Below are 10,971 nucleotides of genomic sequence, written 5' to 3'. Positions count from 1 at the left end.
AAGAGTCAGTGACCAGTAGGGATCTCAGAGCCGGCAAAAGGAGAACTTATACTTTAAATCTTATGAAAGAGGATGAAATAGTAGACTAGTTGTCTAGGAATAAAAAGATAAAGGTCAATAATAGAGGAATAACCAAATCACCTGAAGAAAGCAAAGGCAAAGTTTTCTTTAAATGGCATATTCCTTTCCCACTTTAAAATTTATTGACTAGGAATATAGTTTGTTGGGAATAGGATACAACTCTACAAGGTTGATAACTATTTTTCAACATATATCATGATGTTTCGGGAAGTTACAATGATTTAGAGTGAAGTTACATAATGTGCAATAAATATCTTATTTGAAACAAACACTTTATCATGAAATTTGATGCTTGTGTCCATTCATAGTCTGTCACGACTTAAAAAAAACAATCCAGCACATACTGGCTCTGACCTGTACAGTTCCGGAAGGAATCTGGCTTCTCGCACATTGATGGTCAGTATACAATGTCAGTTCACTATCAAGTGTATTATGTAACAAACAGGATTCTCGTTGCATATCAAGAGCCTGCTCCACTAGTTGCTCTAATCTTCTTTCAGGTACAATCGTTGCACCAGGAAACAATTTCCGCAATTTCTCCAGAATGTCTGGCCGTGAACTGACACATATAGTTTCGGTACCAATTATTTCGGATTGCTGCGAATGAGAGATAAGGCAGGCATCAAGCTGAGGAACCCTGTTCGTGTTTATAAGAAGAGGTGAAATCTCATTTCTTAGCATCACCATTGCATCCTCAGTATTTCCACTTTGTATGAGTTCCAGAAACTTTGCTCGAAAATTATAAATTTAACGGATTTCTCAGTTTGAATTGGGACGTTGATAGCACGCAAACTGAGGATACTCTCATCCCATTTCCCTTCCAATACAAGCTGCATAAACGACGTAACTCTAGATGAATGCAGAGCTATTCCTGTTTCTTGTTCTAAAAGGGCTCCAGTCTTATTATAACCAAGGAAATACAAGGCCTTGGTAATAACTTTAACAAATTCATCTTTCCTTATAAACCCTTTTGATCCTACCATTTCTCTTTCGAAGGGTATAGTTCTAGCCATTGTATCTCCCAAATCAATGGCAATCGAATTGATGGTACAAGATTTCTCCAAGAAGCTATTTGATTCCTCTAAAGATTCTTTAATACGTTTCAAACGCGGATCAATGTCATTTATACCTCTCATAAAGTGCAATATTCAGCTCATATAAGTTGTCCTAGAAAAGCGTAAGGAAAGAGTCATTAGCAAATTGCAAACAACCATAGATTACTAAATTCAAAGGTCAATGAGACCATTCATGACAGAATAACTAAAATGATGCATGCATTCCAAGAAAAAATTTGAAAACCCTTGTTAATTTTCAACTGTATTAGCTTCCCCAAATTCAATTAATCACTTTAACATGAACACTTCCGTCCAATTTTAATGGATAGCATTATGGATAACTTATCCAAGAACTAAAATGAAATTAGATACTTGCACGATATCATGATCACTAGCAAAAACAAAAACATATCAACTGACTACTCAAAATGAACAATTAGGAAAACAAAATGACAACTAAATAGAAAAATTCCAACCCATCAAAGTATAATATGCAAGAAACAGTAAAAACTTAATGAAAAACAGAAATAATATACATAATAATAATCAAATAAGTATTTATGAAACACCAAGAAGAAAAAGGGAAACCCAAGAACCTAACCTGAAATCAAGATAGAATGAATCTGAAGCCCTTGAATTCTGAAACAGAAACACCCAGAAAGCAAAACCCAGAATTAAGATTGAAATCCGAATAGAGAATGCAAAGATGACCACCAGAAGAGAGGAATGCGTATGAAGGAGGGAAACAAGCTAAATGCGCCGAAGGGTTAATAATTTAGTAGTTTATCTCGTACGACTATTTTACTTAGTTTTTACAAAAGAGTTCCTTTAGATTTGGGTTTTCTGTTTTAAGGGAAATCTTTTTGTTTGAGGTAGTTGTCTGTTTTGCATGAATTTTCTTGGCAATTGACTCTACTTATATAACACTCCACTAGAGATGGCAACGGGTCCAAGACCCTACCCTGATCCTGTCAGACCCTACCCTAAAATTAGGGTATGGGTCTTAATTTTCTAGACCCTATAGGGTAAGGGTAGGGTATGGGTATATGATGTATCGAATAGGGTAGGGTAAGGGTCCAAGACCCTTACCCTACCCAGACCCTACCCATAGACCCTTAAGATCCATATCCTACCCAGACTCTAAACTAAATCCGCTCAAATTTCATTAAAGAAATATAAAAATAACACAAAACCTTAAGGCAATCCACAAAATCACATTTACTCCTCTAACAACCATCCAACACTACCACTCACTAGTCAAAAAAACCTCTAACATTGACATTGTGTACTTGAGAACCTGAGATTTTTTTTAATTCGTGACCTTAGTACATTAAATTGTAATATGTTTAAGGAAATACAAGGATGATTTGGGGCACTAGGATTTATTTGTTTTAAAATGTCAAATTAATCGTTTGTCTTGTATTTTTTTTTGTGCATTACATATGGTTGGATATAAAAAAACTTGAAAAAAGTTATAGAAAAAATACGCAATACGGACCCGCTCCGGACCCTAGACCCTACCCATACCCTACTGGACCCATAGGGTCCGGGTAAGGGTCTTGTAATTCTAGACCCTATAGGGTAAGGGTAGGGTATGGGTATAGGTCAAAAAATTAGGGTTCGGGTCCGGATATTACTAGACCCTACCCAAACCCTACCCATTGCCATTCCTACACCCCACCACAATCCGCAGTTTCACGTGATACTAGAAAATAGAAATCAGCACAAAAGATTACCTTCCCCCAAGTCTTCGACCTCCTCTATCTTCTTCTCGAGTACATTTAGATCTTCTATTCACCTTAAATAAGTTCAGTCCAGTTCAATTAAGATACGATAAGTTTAGAAAAATACTTCGTAAATAAAAATCAAGTGATTAGAGTGCACTCTTAACGGATGTTTGTTTTACCAAAAGAAAAGGAAATAACATAACAAAGGGAAAAAAGGAGAAAGGAAAGAGAAGAAAATATGTAATGTGAATAATAATCATTCTATAAATTTTTATAAATGAGAAAAGCTAATCAAGCTAGCAAAAATACACACTTGGTTCCATATTTACACATAATCTTATATGTATCTAGGAACAAAATGATTTTTCAAAAAATTGAACATATTACTGATTGTGTTCCGATTTAAGTGAAATTCCAGCCGACACTCCCAAGTATAACATAAAGTTGTCTTCTAATTTTGGTGAACTTAACATAAAATTGTCTTCTAATTTTGGTGAAATTAAGTAATTCAAACACCTTTCATGCAAACTTTTTAAGAACTTTGATGATTATGTACGTTTTTAAATACAAGTAACATTTGAATTTTTTGCACACTTTGACCATTACTATCATTAATTATATATTAAAGAAGTTATAAAAAAGTTAGATGTCAAGAAAATATATATTGAGTTCCACCCAACATTACTTAAATTGATGACATTTAATTTTTTTTATATAAGTAATAAAATAATTAATAATTGCATAGTGCAAAAGAGTCAAATGTGGCATGTACATAGAAATAGTGAGATCACATCTTGTGTCAACCTAAAAAAAGTACGAGAACGAGCAACCATGGTCATGTATGCGGGATAAAACATAACCTCGGTTTGAGGAATCTTTGAAAAGAGTAAGTAAAAGTATTGGCATATGTAAAAATTAAATTGTTGTAACAAAAAATGAACAAACTTTAGGGTAAACGAATTAAAGGGGCACTTTTCCATTTGAATTGTAGAAAATATGTAATAAAACACAAGAACCGGCCAGTTAGATTTTATCCGATTCATTTTTTCTATTTTGTCCTGGTCTCTAAGCTCAGCCCATGTCTTTCTTTTGGACACAACTCACAGAAGTAGCTCAAGTAACTTAAAAAAACCAATAATTGGCTCTGTTTAGTACTCCCTCTGTCCCAGATTAGTTGTTACACTTTCCTTTTTCGTCCGTCCCACATTAGTTGTTACACTTTCCTTTTTCGTCCGTCACAGATTAGTTGTTACACTTCTAAATTAGGAATGACCCCACAATTATTATATTGTCTCTTTCTTCCCACTAAAATTTTTTTTGTCCCCACACCCTCTCTCATTCAATTAAGAAAATACCCCACTAACTCCTATCACATCTACTTTTTCAATAAAATAACAATTGATAACCACACTACTACATATCGCATTAAACTATGTGCCCAGGAGAGTGTAACAACTATTCTGGGACGGAGGGAGTAACTTTTTTTGTTGATAAAACACCTTATATTAATATTGTTACATAAGCATACCTTAAGGCATGATTCAGAAGAAACAAAAATCAAGCCTTTCGTAACACATATATATAATACACGGAACACAACCCTAAAACGACATAAACTCCTAAACATAAACTACGAACAATAGGGAACATAACATATTACATAAACCGAAATTCTAGATACACTATAATTCCTAATACTCCCCCTCAAGTTGGAGCATGTAAGTCACAAATGCCCAACTTGCGTAACAGAAACCCAAATTGTTGCCGACCAAGTGCCTTTGTTAGAATACCCACCAATTGATGATTAGTAGGAACATACGACGTAGAAAGATTACCCTTTAACAGCTCATCATGAACTAAATGACAGTATACCTTAATATGCTTAGTATAGTAATCCATAGCAGGTTAACTGTCGCATACCAACTTCATAGGCCTAGAATGCAGAATACCAAGGGAGTGAAGCAAAGATTTCAACAATTTTAACTCACAAGTGGCAACAACCATGGCACCATATTCAGCTTCAACAGACGAACGAGACACGGTAGACAACACCAAACAAAAAACAAACCAACCTCTGTTCTGAAGTTATGTTAACTATAGTGTTAGATTATGTAGATAATCCAATGTAATCGTACATATTATTCTGTGAATATCGTAGATTTATTTAGTGTATATTTTATAACCCTAATGTACCTAGTATATATACCCTTTGAGGTTAATGCAAAGATTACGGAAAATATTCTTTCATGGTACCAGACGCCTAGGGTTAATTTGAAGGAAATAATGCCCTTGGTCCAAATATGCATTCTATGTTAAGTCTAATAAATGCGGTTCAGTATTAATTAACAAGTTAATAATTCAGTGAGATCAAGTGAGCTGAATGCCTAGCTAGAGGCCGCTTCAGTTCAAGTGGAATTAATAATATTAATCCACAGCTTACTCTTGACTGAACCCGTAGGGTCACACAAATAGTACGTAAACGGATCAAGTATTTAATGGCATTAGATACTCCATCTATGGATATTCGGAATCGACGGATCTTGGTTTCAGTGGGAGCTGAGATCGTCACAGGCAAGAAATGAATACTCCGGAAACGATGATATTGCCGGAAACGGAAATATGGATCGTATCGGAAATATAAATATTATCCAAGTCGTAGATGTTGCCGGAAACGGAAACATGGTACGTATCGGAAAATATTATCGGAAATGGAAATATTACCAGAATCGAAAATATTGCCGGAAACGGAAATATTGTCAGAATCGGAAATATTATCGGAATCGGAAAATAATTCCGGAAACGGAAATATTAAATATTTGTTCGAAACGGAAATTGATTCCGGAATCGGAAATATTAAATATTGTTCGTATCGGAAATGAATCCCGGAACCGGGAATTTAATCGGAAGCGTATCGTACGAATTAGCATCGGACGAGGCCTGCCGGACGAAGGCCCAGCACGAAGTCGGGCCATCGCCCAGCAAGCCAAACGCGCGCCCAGCCAAGGCAGCGCCCAGGCCCACCACAAGGCAGGCCCAGCGCGCGCCTAAGGCCATGGGCCTCGCTGCGTGGGCTGCTGCTCGCACGCACGCATGGGCGGCCCTCGTGGCTGCCGTGTGTGTGTGTGAGTTTGTGTTCATGCACGATTCCTAAAACTATTAGAAATTAGTATATGATTAAATTCCTATTCCTAAAAGGATAAATTAATTAATTAGAGTTCTTATAGGATTCTAAGTTTAATTAATTCGTATCCTACTAGGATTCCAATTCCCTTTCCATAACTCTATAAATACGTGCCTAGGGTCACATATTTTCAGAGATTAATTCAAGTATTCAAAGTGAGTTTTGAGAGAAAAATTCAGCCATATTTCTTACCTAAGAGTGCCGAAAATTCTAGTACCTTAAGGGCGATTCTAGTTGGTCAATCTTAAGGCGGATCCGGACGTGCTGTGGACTATCTACGGAGGGACGACACTTGGAGTCCTAAAGACTTGTTCTTGTTCGGTTCGGGCGCAGCTAGGGAAGGCACGCAACAAAGAGTATGCATCTAAATTATGCTATATGATTATGTGTAAATAATATGTATTCCTGGCTAAATGGTTTTTCCGCATGATTTATGAATTGTCATATGTATCATAACCTAACAGTGGTATCACGAGCCCCTTATTATTTTCATAATCTAAATTGCACGAACATGGTTAAATATTACAAATTTGCATGAATTAAAAGGGGTGATTAATTTTCGTAATTGTTAATTAATTGCAAATTGCGTTTATTTAATTATACGTACGCAGTTTTTCGGCAGTTTCTTCGTTACTCATCCAAATCGAGTGATTTTTGTGTCAATTCCGCATGTAAAAGGCATTCTAAAATTTTGACAAAAATAATATTTTTCTACCGAACCCAGAATTCTCAAATTCGAAGCCTAACTATGACTTTTCGAAGGTTTTAGTTTTTCGAATGCAAAATTTCGTAAATTTAAGATGTTAAATTAAATATTTGCGATTCTTGTTGATAAATCTTGAATTTTTGATTGACCTACTGTATATGTTTAACAAGTTTTAATCCCTAGCCTTGTTAATTATGCAATCTAATTTGTAATTATGATTAATTTGTTGAAAATTAGAATAATTTAGAATTAATTTGATTTTCATAATTAATTATAATTTAATTAGAAACCTATGATTAAAAACCACCATAAAAATTGTAAATTTATGATAAATTTTAAATTTTTATGACCTAGACTTGAATCCATAATAATCGGAAATCAATTGGATAATAAATTTTCGATTTTTCGCCCTAAAATTATGAAATTAATATTATTTATTAATTTGTCATTAATTTTAAATATAAATTTTAAATTTTTTATGCGATTCGTTCATATAACTTGCACGCACAAAGCAATGGACGCTTCGTGTTACCCTTAAGGGGTGTTGTATAGTGCGGGCATGCGACGACGAGCAAGGGAGCTCGTCGCCCGTGCGGCACGAATGCAATGAGCAAGGCATGGTGCACGAGCACAAGGCAGCAGCCCTGCCTTGTGTCGTGGGCCACGAGCTATGGACGTATGGGCATGGGCGAAAGGAAAGCCATGGCAGTCGCGTGTGGGCAGCAAGCGAGCTGCGCCACAACGCGCACTGCCTCGCGCAAGCGCGCGCAGCCTCGCGCGCAGCGAGCGCAAGCTCGCGTGCCACGAGCGCTGCGCCCAGCGTTGAACGCGCGCAATTGCTCGCGCACAGCGAGCGATGGCTCGCGCGCACAGCGAGCGATGGAGCGCGCGCAGCGTGCGCTGGCGAGCGCGCACAGCGAGCGATGGCTCGCGTGCGTCGAGCGCTGGCGCGCGCGCAGCAAGCACCACAGCGTGCGATGGCTTGCGATGGAGATGCAGCAGCTATGCGACGAGCGCATAGGCTGCGCGCACATGGCCAGCGATGGCTGTGTGCGTGCGGCCCATGGGCGTGCGATGCGTAGGGTGTTTGCGTTGCGATTAGATCGTTTTGAATGTTTAATTTGAAATTTTTCAGTTTACGTAATTTTAATTAATTTTAAAATTAATAATTTAAATTATTTTCTTGGATTTTGATTTTGAATATTGTAATTATAATAAATTTTATTTATTCTAATTATTTTACTAAAATTAAAATCATGAATTAATTTAAGTACGACTGAAATTAAATTAAACTTTTGGATTCAATTATAAATTTATATGAGCTTTAAATTTTAATTAAATTTGTATGTTTCCGGTTAGACTAGAAATACATTTTTATGTTTAAAATTAGTAAAGCATATGAATTTATTGGTTTAAGTGGGAGCCCTTTTAGTCATAAACTCTTGATTAGGTCTACAAATCCTTAAGGTTAAAACAACTTGATTAGAATTAATAAGGACTGAATAATTGGTAGATTATTGGTGCCCTTGATTAATTGCTGCAAATGTTTACGTGATGTATAATGTGTTTTACTAACCAGCTAAGTGGGCCATTCATGATAATGAATGGGTGAATGGTATATATTGTATATGTACTGTTTTGCAGGTTATGAAGTGACTAGTATGGCCCAAATAGAATAGAAAATATGGTCTGCGTACCATTAATTTGAATGTAATTGGTCTAAAGTACCAAAGTTGTTTTTCAATTTAAATATGGTCTGCGTACCATCAAATAGTTGTAATTAGTTTTAATTATAGCTTATTCTATTTGAAGAAAATGGTGCCTCCCACAGAGATTTTCAAGACGGACTTTGAAGTTAAAGCTTCAAGATGAAGTCGGGCCATACTAGATCACATTTATCTTATGCATGTTTAAGTTATTTATTGCTTTTAAATATGTCTTAAAATGCATGAGATCAAAAGCTTGATTATGTTGCATGATTAAGGATTTTAGTTCACTTAAAATCTAACCAACATAGTAAGAGCCTTAAGTTCCAAACTTAAAAATTGAGTTAAAAGGTGCCATGCCAAAATATACACTTGCTTGGATATCCTTTACATCAATCTAGTAATAGTTTTCGCTCAGCGAGGTGTTACTTATTGGTCCTAAAGGGGCAAGGTACACAAATAATTGTGAGTACACGTTAGTTTTGGTGAAACTCAACGATATAAGTAAGGAGTCCTTTTATGTCGTGGCAAAATCGATAGGTTTACCTAATAAGTTCTTAGACGTACCTATCAACCAAGAATAGTTTCTAGACTATTAGCAAAAGGCTTTTGCTTACCTAAGATGTTTTAGGATTAAGTCGACAAACTGTGCTTAGTTCTTCAATGATTTTAGGATCTTGGAATCATTTTATTCACACCTGCCGGAACACATAATTCGAATAAAATGCTAATGACTTGATTAAATTGCATGATTGCTTTCATTTTCAAGTTATTATTCATGATAAATGTTTAGACTTTGCATGCTTCAATGTATGTTTTAATTATTGTTTATAATTAAATATCTTGCACTGCAGTAAATCCTTTTAGAAAGGTAACAGTAAATTTCCTCGATTGGTAGTGAATCCAAGAACGATTCACGGAAATGAGAGAAAATGAGCAATTTAAAATGTACGTTTCTTATAGCGACTTTTATGGTTGTTTTCGAGTATCAAAATCGAATGGCAAACCAATTGGTGCTTGTGAATTCAAAATACACTGTAGTTTTGAGATCATAAAGCAATGAGTTTAAACGCTCAGCTTTACCAATGGTTAACAACCTAATATCTTTGTCCATTTAATTCTCGAATGAGTCTAGTCCCTAGACATTCGAATAGATCGATGCTTAGAGAACTTTAGAAGCTTCTGGTAAGATCATCTAGTTGAAACAGAATGTTCAACATAAATTAAATGGAAAGAACCTTGTTGGTGACATTGGACATGTCTAACAAAGTATAAAAGTCAACACTAAAGAATTCAATTCTTAAGACTATAAGAAAGGGTACAAGAAATAGGAAAACAAGGAACAAATGAAAGGAGTTTACGATTCCGTTTCTACCTATAAGTTTATGTTTAAAGAAAAGTGACCTAGCAATCAAACTTCCTTGGTATCATATACCGCTTGAGGTTCTTACTTCGGTAATAACTCAAACAATGAAGCTAGGCTACACTAATGACCTACAAGTGGGAAATGAAGCATGGCAATGCTACATTAGTTGTAGGGTCATCTAGTTTGTTTTAAGTCCTTTCAAGGCTGGAACTTAATGGCTATTTTGTTCCATAATCAGCATACCTAAATTTCTGTTTCAAACACAGAAAGACTCACATTCAGAAGAACAAAAACAATGTTTGTTTGTTTATTTGAATGAAATGGTCATTTACGGGTTGAGTCAATATGCTTGATTAAAACAAACAACTCTTTAAAAAATAAAAACTTTACTAGGTTCAAATCAACCCCTTGATTTGAGTTCCACTAATCTTTTGCATTGTTGCTTAGACCATATCAACAAGTTAACATTCAAAAGCTCTATTTTAATGGACTTTTGAAAGTTCATTGATTTCTAGATCAATTTAAGACGACTAGTCTTACTTGTTGAAAGTAACAAAAGATATGAACTATTGTTAGAACGCCTAGACAATAGAGTTCAAAGCTAAAGAAAGATTTTATGACTTCATTATTTCACATGGATTTGAGTGAATATAGGTTTATTGACTCAAATGTGATATAAGTTGAATCTGTTTGGCTAGTTCAAAGATTCAGAAGTATAAATCCCACTTGGCAAGAAATCATAAAGATCTAGGTTAGATCATGTTTATGATTACTTGAGACCAAATATGATCATCAATGATTGTGTGTTGTAATTTCACAATCTAGGTCCATAAGATATGGCATATCTTAGTTGGAATAATCGAAGTCAATTAGTACTTGATTCGATCAATGATGAATCATAAAGACTTTTCCTATAATTTCTAAAACAAAATGCTCAACTACCACCAAACTAAACCAAATTCCTCAAAGCTATTGAAAAGTAATTTCAGAATAACTTTTTCATAAAATATATCTAGAGAGTTGCTAAACTCAGTGGGAGCTTAGTGTTTGTTATTCAACAAACTAAGGCCCAAGTATAGATATACGTTTCATTGTGATTTATTCAAATGAGACACAAGGGTATTGTTTCTACCACGAATTTTTGAGAAC

At 35.4% G+C, this 10,971-nt stretch overlaps 1 long non-coding RNA gene across 1 annotated transcript; it reads right to left on the bottom strand.

The window, feature by feature from the left end:
* Window positions 1-336: 336 nt before the first annotated feature.
* LOC130460852 (uncharacterized) lies at window positions 337-2,016 on the bottom strand. Its single transcript, XR_008921039.1, has 2 exons — window positions 1,738-2,016; window positions 337-1,248 (listed from the first exon to the last, which is right to left on the bottom strand). It is a non-coding gene; the product is annotated as an uncharacterized lncRNA (long non-coding RNA).
* Between the last annotated feature and the right edge of the window lie 8,955 nt (window positions 2,017-10,971).

Source organism: Spinacia oleracea, chromosome 5 (genome assembly GCF_020520425.1).
Source record: "Spinacia oleracea cultivar Varoflay chromosome 5, BTI_SOV_V1, whole genome shotgun sequence".
NCBI classification, from domain to species: Eukaryota; Viridiplantae; Streptophyta; class Magnoliopsida; order Caryophyllales; family Amaranthaceae; genus Spinacia; species Spinacia oleracea.
Note: the sequence above shows the minus strand (reverse complement) of the source record. Positions and strands in the feature narration are given on the sequence as shown.